Source organism: Dipodomys spectabilis, unplaced genomic scaffold (genome assembly GCF_019054845.1).
Source record: "Dipodomys spectabilis isolate Male_0828 unplaced genomic scaffold, ASM1905484v1 ptg000491l, whole genome shotgun sequence".
NCBI lineage: Eukaryota > Metazoa > Chordata > Mammalia > Rodentia > Heteromyidae > Dipodomys > Dipodomys spectabilis.
In genome coordinates, this window is record NW_024871168.1 from 1,924,082 (window position 1) to 1,949,078 (window position 24,997).

Sequence of the window (24,997 nt, forward strand, 5' to 3'; positions counted from 1 at the left end):
TCCTCTAGTTTGGAGATGCTGTGAGGAGGCTAGGTTCTGGGTAGTGATAAGGCCTTTCAGCAAACAATAGCTTTTCCCTGAAGGGCTAGCTTTTGAGACACTCACAGAGCCCAGCCTGGACCCATTCTCAGGGTTTATGTTTACTGAATTTCAGTTGATTGACTAGGCTGCTGTAGTGAGGGGCAGCCTCTGGTTCTGTTTACCCAGTGACAAAAGACACTTCTCTAGGGGCGGAGCTTTCTTTTCCTGGTCTGGGTGACTTTCCCCTGGGTGGAGTAGAGCCTGGAAGGTCAGGTCAGGTTCCTGTGACCTGCTAAGTGAGTCTTTTGTTCTATTTAAATATTTATTTATATATATTGTAAATATACCATACAGAGGGGTTACATTTACATGGACAAGATGATGAGTACCTTTCTTATCAAGCATTGATAGGGCCTGAGTTGGAACTAGCTGCTCAGCTTGGCCTTTGTCTGTATCAAAGATGGAGATCTGTGGTGGGGGGGCAGCCTTCCCTCCTCTAGTCCCTGAGAAGGAGTGAGGATGTCAGGGTTCTACTCATGCCAGAGTATTGCTTCTTAGATTGTCTGTGGTCTGCAATATGCAGGATGAAGATATCTGCTCCTTGTCAGTTCTTGCTGGTGGTGAGTAGAATCCACTGGCCTGCTGCATCTGGCACCTTTGTCCCAGGCTCTCTGTGTTGTAGATATGGTGGCTCTGGCCACCGCAGCTGCCGCAGACGTGGGTACAGGCAGTGCTCAGATCTGTCTCCTAGCCTGGATTTTCCCTCTCTGGCACAACTTTCTGTTCTGTAATGGCACACTTGGTGTGATTTTCTGGCCTAGGACTGTTCACTGGAACACTAAAACTGCTTTCTATGTGAGAACTTGTTTAGCCTACAGCTTTTCCTCTGCCATCTTCCTGGAAATCCAGGGACTATTAATCTTATATGCATTTCTGAACTTTATAATTTGTAAAATATATTTTTAGCAAATTAGATGTTTTTAAAAAGTGAAAAGATTAAATATTCCATGGTGCCTAAAATATGTGTTATTTTAAAAAATTGATATCAATGAACTCATATTCCTTGAATAACGTACTATATATGCACCTTTGAAGAAGCAAATTTAAAATTTAGAATTTATTTGAAGTGCTGAGACTTGGAAGGAAACCTTCTGCATGCTCAATGTATCTAATCATAAACAGGGATACTTAACCTAATGTAGAAAGCAAAAAGATAGAGTTTCTATGAAAGGAAGATTAGTTATACTTACAATTGTAGAAAGAATTCAGGTAAAATCAAATAGCACCCCAATGGAGTGCTCTTAGGGGCTGAAAAAGGTACCTCGTTCCCTGGATTGTGAATAAACACTCTAAAATTGTGACAGATAAATACTATTATATAATGAGTACTATTTGGTTCATTCATCTCCAGAAAATGTCATTCCTTCTATTTCATAATATTGAATAAACATTCCAATTACTAAACTATACACAATGTTTCAATGTTTACATTTTATGAAAACCAACTGAAGCAATATTTGTTCCCAATGAATGTAAGATGATGAGTTTTAAAGGGCTTCATATCTCTTAAGACATTTGACTTACATTAATGGTCTGGAGATTTAATATATGTGGATATGTAGATTACACACACACACACACACACACACACACACACACACAAGCATATGCATGTATATTTCAACAAGTAGTATAAAAATCTTTAAAAACAAATCATACCAGGCTGGGATGTACCTCAGTGGCAAAGCGCTTGCCTAGCAAGTACAACGTCCTGGGTTCGATCCCCAGTACCAAAAAAGAAAAGACAAAAAAAAAATCATATCACTGGTAGCTGCAGATCAAACAATTACACATAAAGTATAGGTTTTTAAAAGACTGGAAATGGCTCATCAGAATACTTGATAAAATTCATATTAGAGGCCCATTTCTTCCAATCTTATTACTGATGTGTCATTTCAATGTGTAATTCCCTGAAAACATTTGTCCCTTCTTTTTGGATTTACTTCTAGGAGTCTCTGTGTTTCTTGTTCTTGGTGACTATGTTAAAGGCCAGGACAATGGTTGGGGTGTCTTCTTTGTAGTTATCTGACATGGTAAAGATAACGCCATCATCTACATCATCTCAAAACTCCTGAAAGTCACAGTGGCTGTGATCCTAGGAAACCCAGGTCTATCTAAGTTTACAGGAAAGCCTGGGGAAATCTTCCTTTGAACAAATTCTCTAAAGTTGATAAAGGGCTTGAAGGGAGCAATCACTTCTAGAATATTAAAAAACTCACTACCTAAGGGAAATTCTTGACTCATGTCAATTGTGCCTTCAAATGTCTCCTTTTTTTTTGCATGCCAATTCTCTTCACAGATGTGGAGCTTTTCAACTTCTAGGAGATCTATACTCTTGCTGTGTGATAGTGCTATGAGGGATTGTCTTGGAATAGGGTCAAAATTCTGTTCCATTGAGCACTGCCTCAGCCTCATAGGATAAGGAGAGAGGGAGGAGTTGGGGACGGCAGGAAGAAGGTTCCTTCTAATACAGGCAAGGCCACTCTGAGAAGAAGTCAGAGGATCCCTCTACAAATAAAATGTCCACTAAGGAGCCAAGTAGGAAGGACCTTAGCAGGGCTAAGACTCAGGAATGAAGCAGTGATTCTAGCAGGAGCCAGGACCCTGAGTCCTGCTCTGGCTCAGCCTCCAGCTTTGGCTCCTGCAGCTGCTCCAGCTCTTTCTCAAGAAGCTCCAGCATAGTCCTGCAGCTGCAAATCTGCTTCCAGCAGTGCCCCAGCCCCCTAGCCCCCAGCCCTTATCTGCTCAGACATCACACCAGACCATGGTCCCCTACAAATCCAACACCCAGGAGGTCATGCCCCTGGAGCCCAGGATTCCCCAGACAAGGCTTCTAGTCCCTGGACCACAGCTCCTGATTCAGCTCCATCTCCACCTGATAAGCAGGTACCTGATGCTCCCCCCTTATAATACAACTCAGTTTTGTCACTTCACTAGCCCACGAGTGGCTGTAACAAAGGATCCCTTATTGAGACAATTCATCTGCAGCCCAGTTATGGCTCCCAAATTTTTGTGGATTTGAGGCTCTCTTCATATGTGTGGCCTGTAATTTTCTGGCTAGAAAGTTCATTCCTTCTCCATTCCTAGAGTGTTTGGCGCTTCCAGGCTTGCCACTGATTACTGGGGATAGTCTGGCAACATAGGGGTTCCCTTGTTTGTCCAAGGCATAGGCTTTCAGGGAAAAGGGATGAAGCTGCTGTTCCTGTTAGGCCTGGCCCTTGACCCTGACTAAGCCCCGTTCTACCCTGAGAGAATACCACACCGTGTTCCTTGCTGTGAATGGGTCTGTTTACCAAAGACTGCCCCCACCACATTTTGCCTGCCATTCATGGTGTTCTTGCAGGTTTGCCTTGGCAATATGTATATTGCTCCCTCCCTCCTTCCCTTTCTCCTCCCTCCCTTCCTCTTTCTCTTTCTCTCTCTTTCTCTCTCTCTCTCTCTCCCTCCCTCTCTTTCTCTCTTTTGCCTTTATTGTGTATATCTACTATATCTACTATATAGTGTTGTATATATACTATTATTAATTTTGAGTTTTATAACTGTAGTATTTTAGGTAAGGTTGTGTTTATGCTTTGCCGGGTACAATAAAGATATTGTACTGAATAAACCTAGAATTGGATTGCAAAAAATTAATCTCTTCTGTTACATTTTTTCCTTTATTCAAGCTTTCCCTGAAGGCTTTGTTTTGAAGAATATCCTCCTCATTGAAATGTTCTTTTGTTCCTAGAAGTCTGCCCAAAAGGTTCCTATTCTTTCTGTTTTATCTTCTTGGAAAAGCCCTCCAATTTGGGCACATGTGAAAGAAATTGAATTGTTTTATAAAGTTGCAGAATATCACTGTTCATTAAAATGTCAGCGTCTTCTGTTTCAATTGTCTCCCCATTGAAAATGAGCTCGAATGCTTTCATTGGCACTTCATGTTACTCAAGTCTGCAAGAGTTATGTCAAGCCTGACACTGAGGCCTTATTTGTGTATTATACATGCATCAGAATGCAGAATTAGGGAAAATAAACAGTCAGTTCTGAAAATCCCAGAGAAGTTCTAGATAAAAGTCACTGAGCCGTTGCAAGATGTTTAATAACAGAAGTAGGTAAACATCTGGCTCCTTATAGAGATAACTCAGGTATTCTTTTGCCCTGGCTGGATGCAAAACTTAATCCTCACATCTCATTCTCCTAAGTAATCCTTACTACTCAGAGTCAGAATTGAGTTTGGAGATTTTGTTCAAGACTAGTGCTTTATTGGGAGAGCCACAGTTCCACTCCTCAGTTTTTACTAGAGATGACTCATGGATTTTTTGCCCTGGATGGCTGCAAACCTTAATCCTCAAATCTCAATCTCCTATATAGTCCTTACTACTGAGGGTCAGATAGAGTTTGTGCCTGACCGTTTGGTTCAAGACTAGTGTTCGTGCTCTACCACTTGAGTCACAGTTCCACTCCTGGCTTTTTTCCCTGGTTAATTAGTGAGAAGAATGTCATGAACTTTCATGCCTGGGTTGGATTTTACTTCCACCCTAAAATCTCCACCTCCTGAGTAGCTGGTGTGGGCCACCAGTGCCTGGGTCTACCTTGGTCCCTAGCTTCAAGCCTCTGCTCTTCATTCCTTTGATATTATTGGTGTTGTCCTCCTTTTAGATTTCAATTGGGCTTAGTTTCCTGAGTCATTCAGTCTCTGGTCCCAGGAATCTATAGAAATGCTGTTATGACATCTAGGCTAAACATAAGGCAATAAGCCTGGGATAAACAGGATGGTGTCCAAGCCTGCGGCTTCTTGCATCTGTCACAGGGTGAATGATCCTAGGGCTTTCTTTTAATGCCACCGCCTTCTTGGAGGTCTCCTAGCTTCCTTACCATCTGACTGCAGGCATACCATGTCCTAGGGTGCAGAGTACTAAGGCTTCTCCTTTATTCCACTGCCACCATTGGGACGGTCAGAAGTCACTTGTCTCGTCTGAACTTTCATTTCACAGAAATTGTGGTTTAAACCCAGCATTCTGATTCTTCCTTTTTCTGGATCTTTGCCTATCTAGCAAGTTTGAACTGTCTTCTGGTCTCAGAAAAGCCAGATGTGCATACCAACAATTGTACCAATTCAACACCCAGTGATATGGGGGCTCTCTCTGTTCTGATGTGAAGCTCAGAGGTCTTTACTACCTGCATGCATCTTTCTTCCTAGGAACACAGGGCTATTATTTCCCTGAAGAGCCATGGCCTTAAATACCTTGATGGAGTCAGGCACCGGTGGCTCTCACCCATAATCTTAGCTACTAAGGAGGCTTAGATGTAAGAATCAAGGTTCATATAAGGTTGAACAGGAATGGTAATGGCACTCCTCTTTCAATATCACTGCCTCCGAAGAAGTGACCCACTCTCAAACAAAGAATCAAACCAACTAGAGAGGTTCTCATTGTGTGGGGAGACCAGCCTTTCCATGAGCCTATTCCTGAGGGCTCCCCTTACTCCAGGAGCCTTGGAAGGGGCATTGGCTCCCTCCAGCAGCAGGCCTATTTCCCCTCTAGGAACAGCATTCACCACAGCCTCTAGCCAGCAGCACACTCTTTGTCCATGTTGGGAAAGCTGCTGTCCCCAAGTTTCTGCTGGGGAGATCCTAGGCAGCTTCATGTGCCTGTAGGCACAGACTCCACTAAGCCATCCAGCAAGGCTTCTTCCATCTGTCTATCTACTACCCAGCCAGCAGAGCCTGGTATCTCCTTTTGTTCTGGCCTCCCTGGTCTGCAGTGTTAGGGAATCCTCAGAGCCCACTATGATGTCTTCACACTCCAGTTTCACCATTTCATTGCCAGCCATGAGCAGGTTCCTTCATTGTGGTCCTTGGCAGTTTGACCCACACAAGCATGGGATATTTCTGGACAGCAATCAAGTCTAGCTTTTCATTTGGAAGCCGGCAGACTACAAATATAGGCTCATAACCTGCCTCCCTACCAACCAGGACAGCCTGGCCCTCCAAGCTCGATTTCCCACCATGTGCTCAGGAGTCTCTTGGGCTTAGCTTCTGCTCCCTCCATGTGCCCATGTCTTCTGGAAAAAGCCTGAAGTTGCCATTGCACCTCCTTTGCCCCAGAAATCAGGTCACAGTGAAGCTCTGTGTCCCCAGCCTTGCTCCTAGCGCAACGACTATCAAGGCACCACTCCCACACTCCTCTGCAGTCCTCTGACTTGGGTCCAAAAAGAGCTGTGCTTGGGCAGCCCACAGTCAGCAGTCAGCAATCCTGGCATAGGGGTATCTGCTAAGACCACTCCCATGCAGGCTGACTTTGGAGAATCTCCTCTTCCAGTTTCAGGACTGGTAGCCATTGAAGCTGAACATGGCACTGAAAAGATCACAGCACACAGTAGAAGAACCTGACAAGCAATGGCCCTGTGCTTAGAGACCTGACAGAGGTAGTAAATCAGAGAGAGTGATGTGGGGAGGCTAGATTGTATATGTTTCAATATCCTTGCCAAGAAATGCTTATTTTCACCAAGCTATAAAGAGGAAACTTCTACCTCTATCTCTGACAAAGTAGCTGGTACCAATCTAGACTTCCAAAAACAATCACAAAATGGAAGCTATGTAAAAATAAATATATGTATGTAAATGTAAATATTTATATATTTAATATAAATATCTAGAGATATATGTATATATTAGTATATTCACATATACAATGTGAATATGTATATAATGTTTATATGTATAATATATATATATATATATATATATATATAAAATGTACAAGAGAGAAAAAATACATTGTATTTGAATGAATACTGACCAAAATCTTCCCAAGTTTGATTGAAAGTATGAACCCTTATATGCAGGAATCTAGCAGCTCAACAAAAGTCAATTAGGATAATCCCACAGGTCCACACTAAGACACATTCTAATTAAACACTCAAAGACAACAAACCTCCCAAAGCACAGAGACACAACTCCTCACACACAAGTGATCTTCAATGATACCATGAGCAATTTCTCATTAGAAAAAGAATAAGTATTAGACAGCAAGGGAAACAAATACAAAGTGATAAAAGAAAAAGACATTGCTAAAACCAAGTTTTCTAAAACAAAAAAAAAAAATCTTCAAAAAGTGACAGATGAGCTAAATACTGATGGCTCAGGCCTATAATCCTAACTACTCAGGAAGCTGAATTGTGAGAATTGGCTCAAAGCCAGCCTGGACATTGTCCCTACAGGAGCAAATTGTAAGACACAACTGTCCTTAAGAAGGATGGAGGACTTTGTGCCCTGTCATTCGTGGGACAAGACATAGGATAAGGTGGCCATCAAGAATAGAGGCTAGGGCTGGGAAGTTGGCTCAGTGGTAGAGTGCTTACCTCACATGCATGAGGCCCTGGGTTCAATTCCTCAGCACCACATAGGCAGAAAAAAGCCAGAAGTGGTTCTGTGGCTCAAGTGATAGAACGTTAGCCTTGAGCTAAAGACCTGAGGGACAGTGCCCATGCCCTGAATTCAGACCCCACGACCGGACCCCCCCCCAAAAAAAAAAAGAATGGAGGCTATTGGCTGGTGTTTCCACAAAAGCAATTTATAAGATGCAGGAGTCCTCTAGAAGGGCAGAGGACATTGGCTACTGTCCTAGTGGTTTCAGAAATGGCATGATAATGACAATAGAAAACTCAAGGCCACCTGGATTACTTAGCAACAGTCTTTGAGGCCTAAGAGCTAGAATGCCAATAGTGGAGGCTGCAATAGGTCCACTTTTTCACTGACCTCACTTGCCCTAAATCTACTTTGTCCATTTCCCCCATGATGTCATTTTCCCTGTTGTGATTACTCCATTATGAGAGGTCATGCAGAGTATATAGGAAGGCACTGTGCCCCATGGTTTGTCAGTTTACAGTGCTGGGAGCTCTTGCTTAGTGAGCTGCTGGACTAAATCAAAGCTAGATTGATTTTTTTTTTTTTGGTTGGGAGGATTTGTTGGTTAGATTTTGGTATTTCTTTTTGACTTTTCCTGGGTTTTCCATTATTTTATTTAGTTAATTTTAGGGAGACTCCTGCCATCATAGCAGGAGGATGGCAGAATACAAAGAATCATCCTCAAGCTCCTTGAAGGAGGAGATTATCAAACATTACCAGATGAAAAAACTCCTCGACCATGGTACCTGAGTGAAACTGGCTCATCACCACTTCACAGACACTGAGATGGCAGTTAAAATATTTCAGAAGGGAAAGATCTCCAGTCATCAGATAGAGAATGAGGTGGACATTTTTAAGGCTGGATGGCACATCAGGTTTTACCAGGTGATGGAGAAGGAAGAGTATGTGTATCTCATCACAGAACTGGCCACTAAGGGCCACCTTCTGAAGTCGATCTGAAAATCCCATCACCTATATGAGTTGAAGCCAGAAGATTCTTCAAATTGTATGTGCTATACACCACCTGCACCAGAACACAATCACACACTTCCTTAAGCCCAACAGCATCCTTTTGGACAGCAAAGGCAATATCAAAGTTAGTGATTTGGTCTGAGCATTTGGTTTACTCCACTGCAGTTGCTGAGGAATTTATTTAGTGCTGTGCTGTTCCATCCCCTCCTGAAATGATCCTGCAAGAAAGAAATGATGGCTGAACACTGGTGTCTCATGCCTGTAATCCTAGTTACTAAGGAGGCTGAGATTTGAGGATTATGGTTCAAAGCCAGCCTGGTCAGGAAAGTCTGTAATACTCATTTCCAATTAACCACAAGAAAACCAGAAGTGGCACAGTAGCACAATTGGTGGAGTGCTGGCCTTGAGCTGAAGAGCTCAGGGACAGTGCCCAGGCCCAGAGTTCAAGCCACACAACTGGAAAAATAAAAAGTTATGATGCCTGAAATGTGGAAATCTGGAGCTTAGGTGGCTTTTTATATTTTATTAGAACAGGAAGATTTCCCTTTGATGGGAGAAAGTGACCCAGGTAGAGTCACTAGTTCTGAAGGCCAAGTATGCTGGTCCATATAACATGAATGTTAGATAAAATGTAATATGCCAACTGGTAATTGAGGACCTGAAGGAGAGACAAATACTGAACAAATAATGGAACACCCATGGCTCAAACAAGTTGCACAATATTCCCTGTATCCTGATGAGCCACAGCCCAACAAGCTGGAACCCATCATTCTTAATGTGAGACATGTGGTACCACCTGTGTGAGATACAGGGATATATACAGGACAGAACATTCAATGCAGCCATGGGTACATACCTCTTAATGAAGTAAACTTAGCTTGTCCAAATGAAAAGAGTACCTTGAACTGTGCCACCGAGCCCAATTCCTGCAGACCTTTCCAACTTACCTCTCCTTAAAGGAAGAAGAGTCAGTTTACCCTCCTGGTTTAACAAGTACACATTGTCATCTGAATTTCAATTGCTTTATGATGGCAAGCTGTCACCTCTGAATAGAGGCCTAAGTGCTATTCTGCCTACCATTCCCTTCTATTTCCTGTAGAAGAACCTCAATTCCAGCACACTGCTAGGCCAGGATTCTATTGTTTCCCTTGGCTGCTCTTTCTTCCTAAGCAGCAGTGAGATTTCTCTCTAGGTAACCACACAAGATGAGACCATAAACTCTGTTGAGTAAGAAGCAGGGCTGGAGAAGAGTGGCTAGCAGGATATTCCCAATCCCCTGGGTAGTGTCATAATTATACCAAAGTATAATTTAAGGAGGAGATGGGGCAGGATTAGGGTGGCTAGCAAGAGAGCTACTACTCTTCTCAGAATATGCTGTGTTATGCAGGCACAGGAGAAGAGCAATTCTCAATAATAGGATGGAGATAACTATAAGACATCAGAAATAATAGAAGGACCTGTTATTGTGATGTGAAAGACTGAAAGGAGTATACTCAAAAACAAATTATATTAGAGGTCCATGCATGTAGATCTGAATGGTGTGTGCTGAGCAATGCACTCAGTACAGCACAGAATGGAGCTGTGTCAACTGCCACAGGTTTATCCAGGAGGTATTCCAGCCAAAGGGCATCTAGTATTTCACCAATTAAACTAAAATTTTCAGTTATTAAAGCATTTAATTTTTGGTGTACCACACCAGAGCCTTGCATATGGAAGACAAATTCATTAATACTTGAACTGCACCCTAGTTTTTAGAAATATAGTTTGATTTATTTTATTCTAATATTTAATTTTCTTTAAGATATAGTGTCATTATATAGCCAAAGCTACTTCCTAATCTCCCAAGTGTTAAGATTACATGTGTACACCACTATGTGAGCCATTATACTTTCCTCTGCTCTTTTCCTTAAGTTCTAACATTTTAAAATACTTTTCCCTTGGAAGTACTATGGTTTTTATTCAGAGCCTGGTCCTTGGCAGACAAGTGCTCTACCACTTGAGCCATGCCTCCAACACTGTATTTTAGATAAATTTTTCCTCTTTATTTACTTCATCTAATCAGAAGCTGTGATTCTTGTGTATTTGCCTGTTGGGCAGCTGGCATGTGCCTTGGATGGTTCTAAACCTTATTTTATTATTTTGCTTCCATATTAATTTTTTGTAAATATATTTTTCTTGTTATTGTAAATACGGTGTACAGAGTGGATACAGCTATGTAAGTCATGTAAAGACTTAAAACCTTATCTTAAAAAAGGATATATATATATATATATATATATATATATATATATACAGTAATATTATCTGTAAGAGAAAAAAGTTAATATCAGAATAAAAGCATCTGTGGGCTGGGGTGGTGGTACAGAGTACTCTGACTTTACCTCTAGCCAGAGCTACATACAGGCATGTATGAGTTAAATAAAAATGAATAAAAAGTGAAAAATATCCATTACAGCACAGTAATGGAAGATTTAGTACATACTTATAGATATCTTGACCATTCATACATTTCTGGTGTTGATGGAAAGTTTTATAACTGTTATGATAGAATCTGCCACATTCTTCTACCATAATATAGTATTAACATAAGACCCAGTAATCTCATTACTTCTTACATACCCACAAGAATTGAAAACCAAAACTGACACACCTGTAGGCCAGTGAAAACATCAGCAATGTCACAAAGGTCAAGAGTTGGAAAGAAACTGAGTGTTCATCAGATGAATAGGTTTGCAAAATATCAGGTAGGTATAAAATTGATTATGGCTCAACCACAAAAAGCTGCAACTCATAAATCCTCTATCATGGATAGACACAAAAAGAAAATAGTATATTATTTATGTGAAATATACTGAATAAACCATTTAATGAAAGATAAAGGTAGATTAAAAGTTTCTGGGGCAGGTAATTGGGTTGATTTCACAATGATTGTGTGGATTCAGCATTGAATCAACATCAGCATTGAAAAGGGAGTTGGAAAATAGAGGTAATGGCTGCAAAGCAGTGGGAATATAATTAATCACTAAATGATATACCTGCCTAGCAAGCATGAGGCCCCAAGTTCAACCCCAGCACATCCAAAAAATGGGAAGTATTGCATCTGTCACCCATCTTGAGTGGTAGCTGCTTTCTTACTCTTTTGATTGTATTCCTCAGAGTAAATGGAAAATGCTGGGTGATTTTAGGCTGCATCAGGCTATCCGTGTTCATGTTTTTACTTCTAATATATTATTTGAATATCTGCTGTTGAGTGAAGGAAATCTTGTACATTATCATGAGAGCAATGCCTGCAGTTCTAAATCAGGATGCTAAAGCAGGAAAATACCTACACAGTCAAGGCTGCATGGGAATGACAGGTCTCAATCCCCATGCTGGCTATTGAAACCAGAGTAGCAAATATTTGCAAGCAATTACAAGAGGGAGATAGTACTCTACCACTTGAACCACAGCACCACTTCCAGTTTTCTGGTGGTTAATTGGAAATAAGAGGCTCAAGGACTTTCCTGCCCGGCTGGCTTTGACCTGCGATCTTCAGATCCTGAGTAGCTAGGATTACAAGTGTGGGCCAACATGCCCAGTCATACTTACAGATTTTTAGTCATTTCTTTTGCCTAAGCATCTCTTTCTGTTGCCAACCTGGCAATCTCATTATTACAACCATCCTTATGGGGCAAATAAGGAAATAGGAGCTAAAGATTACTGATGATGACATGGGGGAACTGAAGACACAGTCTGTGAATCAGCAATGTGTTAAAGCATATTAAAAACTGGCCACACACTGATTGTTCATGCTTGCCATTCAATAGTCTTAGGGGGATGAGACCTGAGGATTTTGAAGTCAGCCTAGGCATAAAAACCTGTGAGAAGCTCATGTTTAATCAGTTTTTTAAGCCAGAAACGGAAGTGTGGCTCAAGTTGTTGAATATCATACTTGAGGAGACCTAATAAAAACACTAAGCCCTAGTACCAGTGCTCGTGTGCACACACACACACACACACACACACACACACACACACACAAGCACACACACTCCTAATCAATCAATAAAATCCATTTAAAACGTACTGATTCATAAAACGGCACCTCTAGACTGGTGGATCTACTTTTCACAACCCTTGGCTCAAGGCTTTGTCCTCATCAGTTGAGGTCTCATCATCAAAGGCATCACTATTAAAGGTCCCAAAAAAGGTAAGGACATCTCATAGGAAAAGTTTTTATATCCCCACAAAAGAGGTTGAAAGCCTATACCTGCTACCTCTCCTCTGTTTGACTTTTCCAGTAACTAATAACAAGTTGGAAAACTGGACAGTCAGTTAAAACAAATGAATGGATGGATGAATGAATGAATGAATGAATAAATAAATAAATAGGATGTTGAGGGCTTATGCTTGTAATCCTAGCTATTCAGGATACTGAGATCTGGGGATGATAATTTGAAGCTATTCTGGCCAGGAAAATCCATGAGCTTGGATCTCCTCCTCCTCCTCCTCCTCCTCCTCCTCCTCCTCCTCCTCCTCCTCCTCCTCCTCCTCCTCCTCCTCCTCCTCCTCCTCTTCCTCCTCCTTCTCCTCCTCCTCCTCCTCTTCTTCTTCTTCTTGTTCTTGTTCTTGTTCTTCTTTTTCTTCTTCTTCTTGTTCTTCTTCTTGTTCTTCTTGTTCTTCTTGTTCTTGTTCTCCTCCTCCTCCTCCTCCTCCTCCTCCTCCTCCTCCTCCTCCTCCTCCTCCTCCTCCTCCTCTTCTTCACCAGTTCTGGCCTGAGCACTGTCTCTAAGCTCCTTTTTTTCAAGGATAACACTATACTGCTTGAAACACAGTGCCACTTCTGGCTCTTCCTGTGATTAATAGGAGATTAGTATCTCACGAACTTTCATGCCCTGGCTGGATTTGAACCACAATCCTCAGAATTCCACCTCCTGAGTACCTAGGATTATAAGGGTGAACGACCAGCACTGAATGCCTGTGAGACTCTTATCTCCAATTACCTAACAAGAAAGCTGGGAATGGAGCTGTGGCTCTAGTGCTATAGTGCTAGCCTTGTGCAAAAAACACTTAGGAACAATGCCCAGACCCTGAGTTCAAGGCCAAAGACCACACAAGAATTAATAAAAAGGAAGGTAGCAAGGGGACCTTGGGTGGAGAGATTCACCATTATCAGATACATGTCAGGTGTGAATGGTCCACATTGTAGGCTAAGAGAAGACAGAGCACCTACCCAAGGCACAACTGATCATCTGTTTGGGGAAGCCAAGTAAGAAGTAAATAAACCAATATGAAGCAACATAGCAAGATAAACAGTGCAGGTGAGAGTGCTTGAAAGGGTTATTGTAAGTTGAGTGCTTTTGGCTCACACCTGTAATCCTAACTACTCAGGAAGCTAAGACCTGAGGACTGTGGCTTGAAGTCATCCTGGACAAAAATGTCTGTAAAATTCTTATTTCCTATTGACTAGCAATAAGTCATTTTGGAAACTGTGGCTCAAGTTGTAGAATACTATCTTTGAGATTAAAAAAAAAGCTAAGCAACATTCCCCAAATCCTCAGTTCAAACCCCAGAATCAATCCACAAAAAATGAATCTCTGTGAAGAGGTCCATTGAAGCCAAGACCTGTAGGATGACATGGAGCCAGCTTTGGGGCAATATAGTAAAGCATATGACAGAGGCAATAGCTAAGGTGAAACTTTCAGGGCTGGAGTGAACTCAGGACCAGGATGAAGTGTTGTATGTCTGGTTCTGAGTGAGAAAGAGGAGAGGTACATCTGAAAGATGGAGGCTGCTGGGCATTAGTCGATCATGCCTGTAATACTATCTACTCAGAATGCTGAGGATTGAGGATTATGGTTCAAAGTCAGACTGAGCAGGAAAGTCACATGAGAGTCTTATCTCAATAAACTAATCAGAAAAAGCTGGAAGTAATACTGTGGTACAAGTGGTAGAGCACTAGCCCTGGGCTCAGGCCCTGAGATCAAGCCCCATTCCTCAGACTTAAGCTTCCTCAATAGCTAGGATTACATGGGTAAACCACCACGATCAGGCAACCCTTTATTATATATTATTTAGTTTAATGACCATTACTGTCCCTATAGGAAGGCTCTGAGAGCATCATATTCTGGTTCACTTTTAGTTAATGAATTCCCCCCTGGAATTAGTCTTGTCTCTGGGAGGAAGATAAAGTCTCCGAAGCCCCTTCGCTTGCTGGGTGCATCCTATATTGCAAAAGTGATGAAAGAAGTCCGAGGTTAAAGCTGGGTTCATAGGGCAGAGTCTGTATTGTGGGAAGTCTGGGCTGGTGTGCAGCTTTGATCAACAAGTGTCTCTGGTTATGAAGAAAAAAAACCACACTTCAAATTCAATTTCCTTAAGAATCCTCTTTGGAACTAGAAGAGGAGAGGGGAAGGGAAGAGACATTCTAATTTTTTCCTTCCTGTTATGACCTTGATTGTTATTCTTTGCTCGAGAAGTCATTACTGAATGTGCCTAGCTTGGGAAGGTCCTCAGTTTACCTTCCCATGGTTTAGAGGTGTCTGAGCTAAAATCCTCAGGCCTCAGTTCTACTTGGGCTGCTCGGTCCAGGGAAAAGGGGGACCCATTTTGTAAAGTTCTCTGTGTAAAAGGAGCTTCAATTTTCTGATTCTAATAAAGGGAAAGAAATGCTGCTAGAGATAATGATGTTATAAAATAGAGTGAGCTTGGAGCTCACACCCAACAGAGGGAGGCTCAAACTGAGACCTGCTCTGAGGAAAAATCAAGGAACTGGAAAGTCAGTGAACATTTTACAACACCTAGCCAGGGAAGGGCTTGCTGAGAAAGAAGTTCTGATCTAGTTCCTGAGAAGATGGAGAGAACCACCCAAAGTTTTTTTTCCTGTTGCTTCTGTATATTAGTCCAGTGGCTTGACCTCAAGGTCTCATGCCCTTGCTTGACTTTTTCCTTCAAGGAAGAAGCTCTACCACGTGAGCCCAAACTCCACATACAGGAGTTGTTTGCGAGTTTATTGATGATAGGAGTCTGTCAGATTTGTCTGCCCAGGCTAGGTTTGAAGAGGGATCCTCAGATTTCAGCCTCCTGAGTAGCTAGGATACAATCAGGAGCCATCAAACAATCCAGATCCACACAAAATTGCAGAGGAAGAAGTTTTTAGAGAAGAGCAGAGCCAATTTGCAACGTCCTTGCCTGATATGTCAAGAAGTTGGATAATTATTTATTTATGAAAACAGAAAGATCAGTGTAACTAGGAAAAATAAAGTTTTAAGTTGGACATACCATATGGACCTCGCAGGGTATACAGGGTCTCATAAATGAATGCCACAGGTGAATTCCCATAGTTCACCTGTGCTAATTATGAAAGGATGCCTCTGGCACTCTGTTATAGTAGTGTGCTTAATGTAAAAGATATACAATATTATTCATGACATTAACAGTAGTGGAAAGGTAGAAACACACATGTCCATTGATGGATAAACTGTGGTATATCCAAGGGAATATTATTCAAGCTTAAAAAATGAATGACATTGTGATCCAGGCTACAACATGAATGAATCTTTAAAATATTGTGATTTAAATAAACCAGATTAAAAATATTATTTATGTATTCTCATACTGAGGTATAAAAAATATTCAAATTTGCTGGGTACCAGTGGCTCACACTTATAATACCAGCTCTCAGAGGGCTGAAAATTAAGAATGGAAGTTTGACGTCAGAGTTGGCAGAAACATCTCTAAGAAGACCCTTATCTCCAATTAACTACCAAAAAGAGAGAAGTAGAGGTGGGATGCAGCCATGGAACATCAGCCTATATCAAAAAAGTTCCAATTGGACTGGAGAATGAATGAGGTGGCCAGTGCAAGTGAGAAAAAGCAGGGTTTCTGTGTGCAAAGATCTGCCTGATCAACAGCAATATGGCAGAGCACCCAAAGCCAGCACTGAGCTGAGAAGGAGGGGTAAGGAAGACAGGGGAGTTGATTACCTGCTTTTGTTAAGTTTTGAGTTTTTTGTCTATTTTTTTTGCTAGTACTATTGCTTGAAATCAGGTGCTTTTCCTGAGTTGAACTGGGTGCTTTACCAGAGTTGAACTAGGTGCTTTTCCTGAGCCTTTTCCTGAGCCTCTTTGTGCTTAAGGCTAATGGTCTACCATTTGAGCCACAACACTTTTCCTGCCTTTTCTGAGTAGTTTACTGGAGACAAGAGTATCCTGGAATTTCTTGCCCAGATGGCTTCAAATCAAGATCAATCTTCAGATTTCAGCCTCCTGAGTAACTGGGATTACAGGCTTGAGCCACTACTGCCTGGTTTGATTAAATCTTGTGTGTCAATCCCAGGAATGTGAACTCCAGCCACGGTGACCCAAGCCTTCAACATTTTATTACAGATGTTAAGACTAAAGCTCTGATGTCTCAAAATCTGACCCCTTACTGCTCATCCTGGAGCTAAAAGAAATGGGATGCTGGGAGGTGAGGGTCCTCAGGATGCAGGAGTAGGGCTAGGGAAGGTAAGTCTCCAGGATCACTGGTTGGGCTGGAGAAGCAGAGAATGAAGAGAGCACATGTGGAGTGTGGCAGAGAGGAGGGCATTAGGCAGGAAGCAGTTAAGGGATGAGCACTGGAGATGGGGACCCTGAATCTCTGTGGTGCAGACAGTCTTTCTTCAGAGCCCTCACCACAGCGATGAACACATTAGCTTGTCTTGGGTGACTGCCTATTTGTTTACTGTTTCAACCCTCAGTCATTTCAACTCCTGGAGATTCTGACTGCCCTGCACATTGTCCTGGAACCTGGCACAGGTTTTGGCACAAATGGGTGCTGGCTGATGACTTGCCAAATACCCTGAACCAGAGGTTTCCGGAAGGGCTCATCACGTGCTGAGTATCCAGAGGACATGAGTGGAATTGGACCTGCATGAGGAAGGGGCCAGCAGACATGCTTGGATCTCCTCTCCACAGCCTTGGTAGGTATGGGAGACAGGTGTCACAGTGTGGTGGTCATTAATTGCACTCTTGTTTCCAGATGGGCATGTACATTCCCAACATCTGGTATCTTCTACAGGAGGAAACCCAGGCCTGTGAACAAAACTGCTCAAGTATCACAGTGTGGACCCCATTTCACGATGGAGGACACTGAAAGAATCCATCTGGGCCATCCCAGGGGTCCATGTGGAGACAGGCATATACAGGAGGATTGTTGTAAAGAGATTTATTAGTGGGGCCATCTTTTCCAAGGGATAGGGAGCAATATGGCATCTAATCCTATCCAGCTGGTAGCTCATAACTCTGAGGCTAAAGGTATAGGAGGGTCTCTGCAGGCACAGGTAGATCTGGACAGAGAGAGAGTGGGAGTGGCCAGCTATCCTGACAGGAAAGATAAGGCCAAAAAAAGCTCAGATCTGGGTGGAGCTCGGGTTTATAGGCTGCCCCAAGAAAGGTAGTGGAAGTTGCTGAGGCACTGAGGTGGGAAGAGTGCCAACAGTCACTGGGATCCCAATGATCAAATCAGATCTTGGTGTCCTCAGGCCTAAGTTAAGATGAGTGAGGATCCCCAGAACACGGGAGCTGGGCAATGGTGGGGCTCCAGCACTATTCCCAAGGCCCAAGGAGCCCGACTTCCTTACTCCTGGACCATAGCGACAGCAGCTGAGGAAGGGATAGGATCCTGGAGCACAAGGGAACCATGCCAAGGGTGCACCAATTAAACCCCAACAACTCAACTCAGCCTCTTTCTCAGTGCTCTGTGGGCGGGGGAGCCACAGAGGGGCAGGATCCACCACTGCAGCTCCCAAGGTGTGAATATCTGATGTTGCACCCCTCGGTCGCATCTGTATAGGCTAGAACACTCCATAAGAATGTGGAAGTCTACGGATACAGGCATATTCTAGCAGTTGTAGAAGAGGCAATCGTGTGTTTAATGGCCCCACAGTGCCCAACACTGTCATTGGCAGCAGTGTCTCCCCCTGTGGGCAGTGACTCAGTGGCCAGCTCAAGAGCTGTTGAGCAGTGGAAATGCTGAGGGAGTGGAGCAGGGGTGGTTTGGTGAGTTGTTTCTGCTGCAACCACGTGGACTTGAGGGGCATGAAGCTAGGCTGCTGGCCAGCGGGGCTGACTGGTCTGAAGAGACAGAAGGAGAAGTAGCCAACATGGGGCTGTGGGCTCTGTACAAGCAGCAGCCTGAGGGCACACCTGGAGGTGGTGAGCTGGATAGGTGAGTGCCTAGGTGCAGTGGGGCTGGGAATTCTGTTCCCCCTCTCCACCCTGGTGTGTGTTTACTTCAAACCCGCGGCATTCCAAACTGTGACCATATTTGTTTCTGCCTCTTTGAAATTTATGTATCTGTGCAAGTGTAACATGCATTTGGGCTAAATTAACAGTTTTGTGTGTGTGTGTGTGTGTGTGTGTGTGTGTCTTGTGTGTGTCTGTGTGTGTGTGTGTGTGTGTGTGTGTGTGTGTGTGTGTGTGTACACGTGCACATGTGCATACATGGGTGTTCAGATCTTGGGTCTTGAACTCAGATCCTAGGTGTTGTCCTTTAGATTTTTTCACCTGTTCCACAGTTCCATTTCTGGCTTTTTGGTGATTCAATGGAGTCTTACTGACTTTTCTGCCTGGGCTGCTTTAGAACCAACATTCTCAGATCTCAGCCTTCTGAGTAGCTAGGATAACACATATGAACCACTGGTATCTGGTTTGAGCTAGAATTTTTCTGCTCAGTCACATCACTCCACTCTCTCATCTCCTGGTAAGTCTATCCTTGCTTGAATTGCTTCATGAGTGGGACATTTCAGATGTACTTAAGGGTTTTTCCTGGTCCTGCAGGAAGTGGATAATTCATGTCAGGGTCAGACTTAACTGATTGTTGGCTGGCCTTAGAAGAAGAGGATGCTCTCTGGCCTTTCTGGTATCTTGAAAACAGAGGGCTCTTTGGTACTGTGCTAATCAATTGGAGCTTATCAAGTGCCCTACTTACTACCTTGAGGTGAACTTGGCAGCTAGAAGTATGTCCTGTAGCAGCTAATTGCCCCTGACAGTGTTTGAGTTGTGTGAGCAAATTGTGTGTATGCCTCTGCATCTCACACATGTGTCAGAGAGAAAGACTTAAATGACACTCTTCTCCCAACAACCACAATGGAATGGGGAATGGAGGGAGCCTCTGTAGCATGTGCAATGGAATGGGGAAAGGAGGTGAGGCACCAATGCCTGACCTGGATCCTTCTTTGAGACCTCTTCTCTTTCCCAACTTCAATTGAGAACTGGAGGACACCCTTAGCCAGGGCTGCTAATCCTAGCCCAGGATCTGCAGGTAGGGTTAAGCTCTCTTCAGCCTGGGCTGATTAGCAGGTCTGCACTACCCTGGATGAATGGAGCTGGCATCATGAGAGTTTCAGGAGCCCAACAGGAAGCTCAATCCCACTCCATGGTAATGGATCATGGGTGAGAGACTACCTTCGCTGGTTTCTCAGTGTGCCATGGCTGCAGTTATTATTTCAATCATGGCTTTATGGATTATTAGACTTCTCGTTAATAAAGGAATACAGTTAGTTAGCTGGGCACCCGTAGCTCATGCCTGTAATCCCAGCTACTCAGGAAGCTGAGAGCTGAAATCTTGATTCAGAGCCAGCCCAAGTAGGAAAATCTATGAAATACTTATCTTCAATTAACCACCAAAAAGTCACAAAGTGGATCTGTGGTTCAACTGGCAGAGTACTAACCTTGAGCACAATAGCTCAGGGACAGCATTAAGGCCCTGAGTTTGAGCCCTAGTTCCAGCCCCCAAAATAAAACAGACAAAACAGTTAAAACATAGTTACTCTACTGGTGACTTTCAGAGAATTATGCTGTGGCTGGGAGTTCTAGGCTCAGGTAGGGCTCTCATCCCCAGGAACCCGTAAGGAAACTGGAGTCCTGGGGCTTGAAATTGATTGAGATCCCCATCACCAGCTATATTACAATGTCCAGCCTGGAATTATGTCCAAGGCTATCCCATTATGGGGCATGTACAACCTTGTGATTTTGTGTGTGTGCTTTGTATGTACACGTGCATGCATGCATGCGTGTACCACTCCTAGGGCTTGAATTTGAGTCTGGATGCTGTCCCTGAGCTTTTATTCTCAAGATTGGCACACTATACCACTTGAACCACAGATCCACTTCTTGCTCTTTAATTCTTTATTGGAGCTAAGAGTCTTACAAACATTTCTGCCCAGGCTGGCTTTGAACCATGATCCTCAGATCTCAGCCTGCTCAGTAGCTAGGATTGTTGATGTGAACAATTGGCATCAGGCATAGAGTCTTGACCCTTCTAGGTAAATCTGCTTTACCTGAGCTTTATTTTCACCCGTGTGAATTGATTTTAATATTTGATCCTAGGCTAGTTGAGACAGATATCCTTTCCACAGTGTCTGGTGTTTCAGTACAGCACTGAAATTAAAGTTCATAAAAGGACAACTAAGCCAGGTATTTGTGTCTCACACCTGTATTTCTACCTTGTCAAGAGGCTGAGACCTGAGAATTGCGGTTCAAAGCCAGACTGGACGGCTATCTCCAATTAACTACCAAAAATCTGGAAGTAGAGCTGTACCCAAGTGGTAGAATTTCAGCCTTGAATGAAAGAGCTCAGGAACGGTGCCCAGGCCCTGCGTTTGGGCCCTAGGACCAGCACAAAATGAAAGAGAAAGAAGAAAGAGAGGGGTTGGGAGGGAAAGGAAAGAGGGTGGGAGGGAAGAATGGTGGCATTAGTGCCTCAGACCTGTCATTCTAGCCAAGACACCAGAAGTGGATCTGTGTCTCAAAGTGATAGAGAGCTAGCCTTGAGAGGAAAAGCTCAGGGACAGGCCCTGTGTTCAAGTCCAAAACCTGACAAAAAGAGAGGAAGGAAGGGAGAAAAGGAAGATGGGAACAAGGGAGGAAGGAAGGGGAAGGAAAGAATTAGTTCTCTTCAAAAGTTGAGTGCAATAGAAACTGCCAGGTATCTGGGAACATACAGAGAGCTAGAGGCAAACAGTTTTTTTAACTGTCTGACCTTGGTTGGTGCTCAAGGTCAGATTCCCCTTACAGAGGCTGTGCTGTGCCTTAGTTCAGGCCTACTAAATCCTCCCTGGGCCCTGTGAAGGAGTGCTTGCCTTTGCTTCACTTGCCAAGTCTAGGAAACAGAGGATATTTAGGACCTCTCCTGGCCAGAAGAGGCAGAGATGGGTGTCCATTCCCTGGAATTTGAGCCTTTCTGTGACATGCTTAAAATCTTCCAGTCTGATCCTTCTCCTATCTTGTCTTCTTCTGGTAGCCTGAAATGATGTAGAAAACACCCTCAACAGCCAGGCATCAGTGGTCCAAGCCTGTAATCTTAGGTACTCAGGAGGTTGAGAGCTGAGGATCTCAGTTCAAATCCAGCTATGGACGGAAAGTCCATCAGACTCTTATCTCCAATAAGCCACTCAGAAAATTAGAAGTTTTGTTGTTGCTCAAGTGGTAGCTTGCTAGGTTTGAGCTGAAAAGCTCAGCTAAAGCATCAAGGCCCAGAGTTCAAGCTCAAGGACCAACAACAACAAAAAAAAAAGAAAAACACCCACAAAACCAGCACTCAATGAAAAATAAGGAAGCCCCCTCAGTAGCCGTAGGGTGGGTTTTTCCACCCCAGTTGGCAACCCTGGGCCAGCATAGACTGTCACTACCGTAATTAGTAGACAAACAGCTTTGTGGAGCAGCCTCCTCAATCTCTTCATCTCTCCCCTCCCTCTCCTCTCCTCATCTCCCCACTCTCTTTCTCCCTACTGACTAGAGGAGCCTTCAAACACCAGAGTGAAATCTGTCACCTAGTCAAAAACTATAGGACTGGAACATTTATCATAGCCAGGGGCTCTGGTGACCTCAAAGGGATCCAGTGAGGTGGGGGCATGGAAGAGGCAGCAGTGGGATTTCTCTCTTCTGTCCTGCACCTTAGAAGGCTTCTTAGATGAAGACCAGCCCTGATAATAACAATGACAAATAATAACTATTGATTACTAATAACTGCTGTATTGAGAGATGAATGTTTCATTTATTTTTACCCCATTGAATGTCTATAGACACCCCAAAGAGTAATTATTATTATTAATGTGCTTCCTTAATCTTCATTTCATATATTTGGAAATGGCATTCAGAGAAATTAAGCCACTTGACTAGAGCCACCCAGCTCAAAATGAAAATAGTATGACCATAAGAATAATATCTAAGACATGTACTGGTAGCTCATGCTTGTAATCATAGCTACTCAGGATGCTGAGATCTAAGGATCTTGGTTTAAGGCCATTGTGAGACTCTTATCTCCAATTAACCACCAAAATGGCTGCAATGGAGCACTGGTCCAAGTTGTAGAGTGGTAGTCTTCATGAAAGAGCTAAGAAACGGTGCCCAGATCTTGAGTTCAAGCTCTGGTCCTGGCACCAAATAAAAAAAAAAAAGATTTCTAACCATCACCCAAGACAATTTCCTCATAGTTTCTTTTGCCAGGAGCTCATATCCCATGTGAGATCCTAAATCTGACCCAAATCCTTAGAGGGTCCTGAGATTTCCTGAATGGTGAACTCCAGCTCCTAGAGGAGCTGGGTTTAAGGCCCACATGAAATAAGTACAGCCAGTGTCCCATGTTTCATAGCAAACAGAACCAAGATGTCATATATGTGTCATGTGAGAGTGGCTCTTGCCTATAGTCCTAGCTATTCAGAAGGTTGACATCTGAGGATTGAGGTTCAAAGCCAGTGGAAAACCTTATCTCCCACACACCAGCAAAATCCTGAATCTGAAGGTGTAGCTCAAGAGATACAGTACTAGTCTGAGGCAGAATAAGCTAAGATAAAGTTTGTAGATCCTGAGAACAAGCCCACCCCCCACTATGTGTGTATGTATGTGTGTGTCCATATATATATATATGTATATATATATATATATATATATATATATATATACATATATATATATATGCATCTTTGTATCATATGAGCATATTATTAGGTTTTTACAAAGAGATAGCCAAGTAAGAACAGCAGCACGCATGTGGTATTCAGGTAAGGGGTAGGTTTATTCATCGTTCTGGTTAGCACCAGGCCAGGGATCTTGATCCTCCACATGGTGGGGAAAGGCCTGAGGAAAGAGAGCTGGGAGAGCTGGGAAAGAGAGAGAGCTGGGAAAGAGAGAGAAAAGAGCTAGAAAAGAGCTAGAAAAGAGAGTGTCTGGGAAAGGTGGGAAAGAGATAGCTAGGAAAGAGAAGAGAGCTGGGAAAGAGAAGGGAAGGAAAGAGCTGAGAAAGAGCTAGAAAAGAGCAGAGAGAGCATCTGGGCCTGGGCTAGGCCTTATCTAGGATATGGGCAGAGAAAGGTGTGGCCACATCAAATTCAGAAGTGACCTCAGAGGATGCAGATGTGACCTCTTTCAGGTGTCCCAGTAGCTTAGGTAACGCAGGTACTGGGTGGAGACTTTGCTGCAAGGCAGGTCGAGTCTGCTCGCCATCCAGGAGCCGACTTTACATTCCAGCCTTTTAACAATCATAAAATAGCGTGCAGATTCTCGCTACTTTCTGCTGACAAGGGGCGTCGACAATAGGGGTAAAATGCTGGAATTTGGTCCCTCCCAGAGAAGACAGTGAGCAGCAGCTGTCCCTTGGTGGCGTTGAATCCTTAGACGAAGTCTGGAGAAGTCTCAAGAGCATTGAGGGGCTGGAAAAAAAATACTAGAGAGCAAATAAATGGCAGGAGGAAGGACTTGGGGCTGAAAATGTTGGTAGAAATGTCCCTAGCTACTTCTGACATCTGGTGACTAGGTAGTGAAGTCAGGTGACAAAGGTGAGAATATAAATTCCTGTTCAGTTAATAGGTAGACAGGTATAGACATTGGATGGCAGGCTTCTTACTTCTACTGACCTCCTGGCTCTGGTTAACTTTGAAAGGGCAGGCATAATGTAGCTGATGTGACATCATCTCTTCTTACTCCTGACCACGTTCCCCAGATTGGCTGAGTCTAGGTGCTTGTGGCTGGGATGGCTTGTCCCAGCTGGTATTCAAAGAGGATTGAACTCAAGGCATGGGCACTGTCCCTGAGCACTTCTGTTTAAGGCCAGCACTGAACCACTTTAAGTTATAGTAACACTTGCAGTGTTTGCTGGTTCGAGGTAAGAGTCTTGAGCCATGCGTCTAGCCTTGCTCTTTGCAGGTTAGTTGGGAGATGGAGTCTTAGGGATTTTTCAGCCCGGGTTGGCCTTGAACCGATATCTTTGCCACAAAAGCCCTTTATTACTTTCAATTAAAGCAACAAGGAGATCAAGTAGAAAAAGTAGGTCTTATCAAGAATTGACTGACAAATATTCTGGAATGACAAAACTTCTTAGATGTGAGAATCTTAGTGCAGATATGCCCAATATTTTAGAGTCATGTAGTCAGTACCAGAATACATAACACAAAACAAAAAAGGCAAAACTCAAATCCTAAAATTTTGACAACAATGTTTAGACGTCATTGCTAACAAAGCACATCAGATAGTTGGGCCTCAGTTACCAGGGTCTGTGAAAAGAGCAACTTGTTAGCAAGGCACCTTAGAATGGATGGAT

General features: G+C 43.2%; 1 pseudogene; it reads right to left on the reverse strand.

Annotated features, from left to right (window-relative positions):
- Window positions 1–2,026: 2,026 nt before the first annotated feature.
- Window positions 2,027–8,437, reverse strand: LOC122098748 (annotated as a pseudogene).
- Window positions 8,438–24,997: the final 16,560 nt, after the last annotated feature.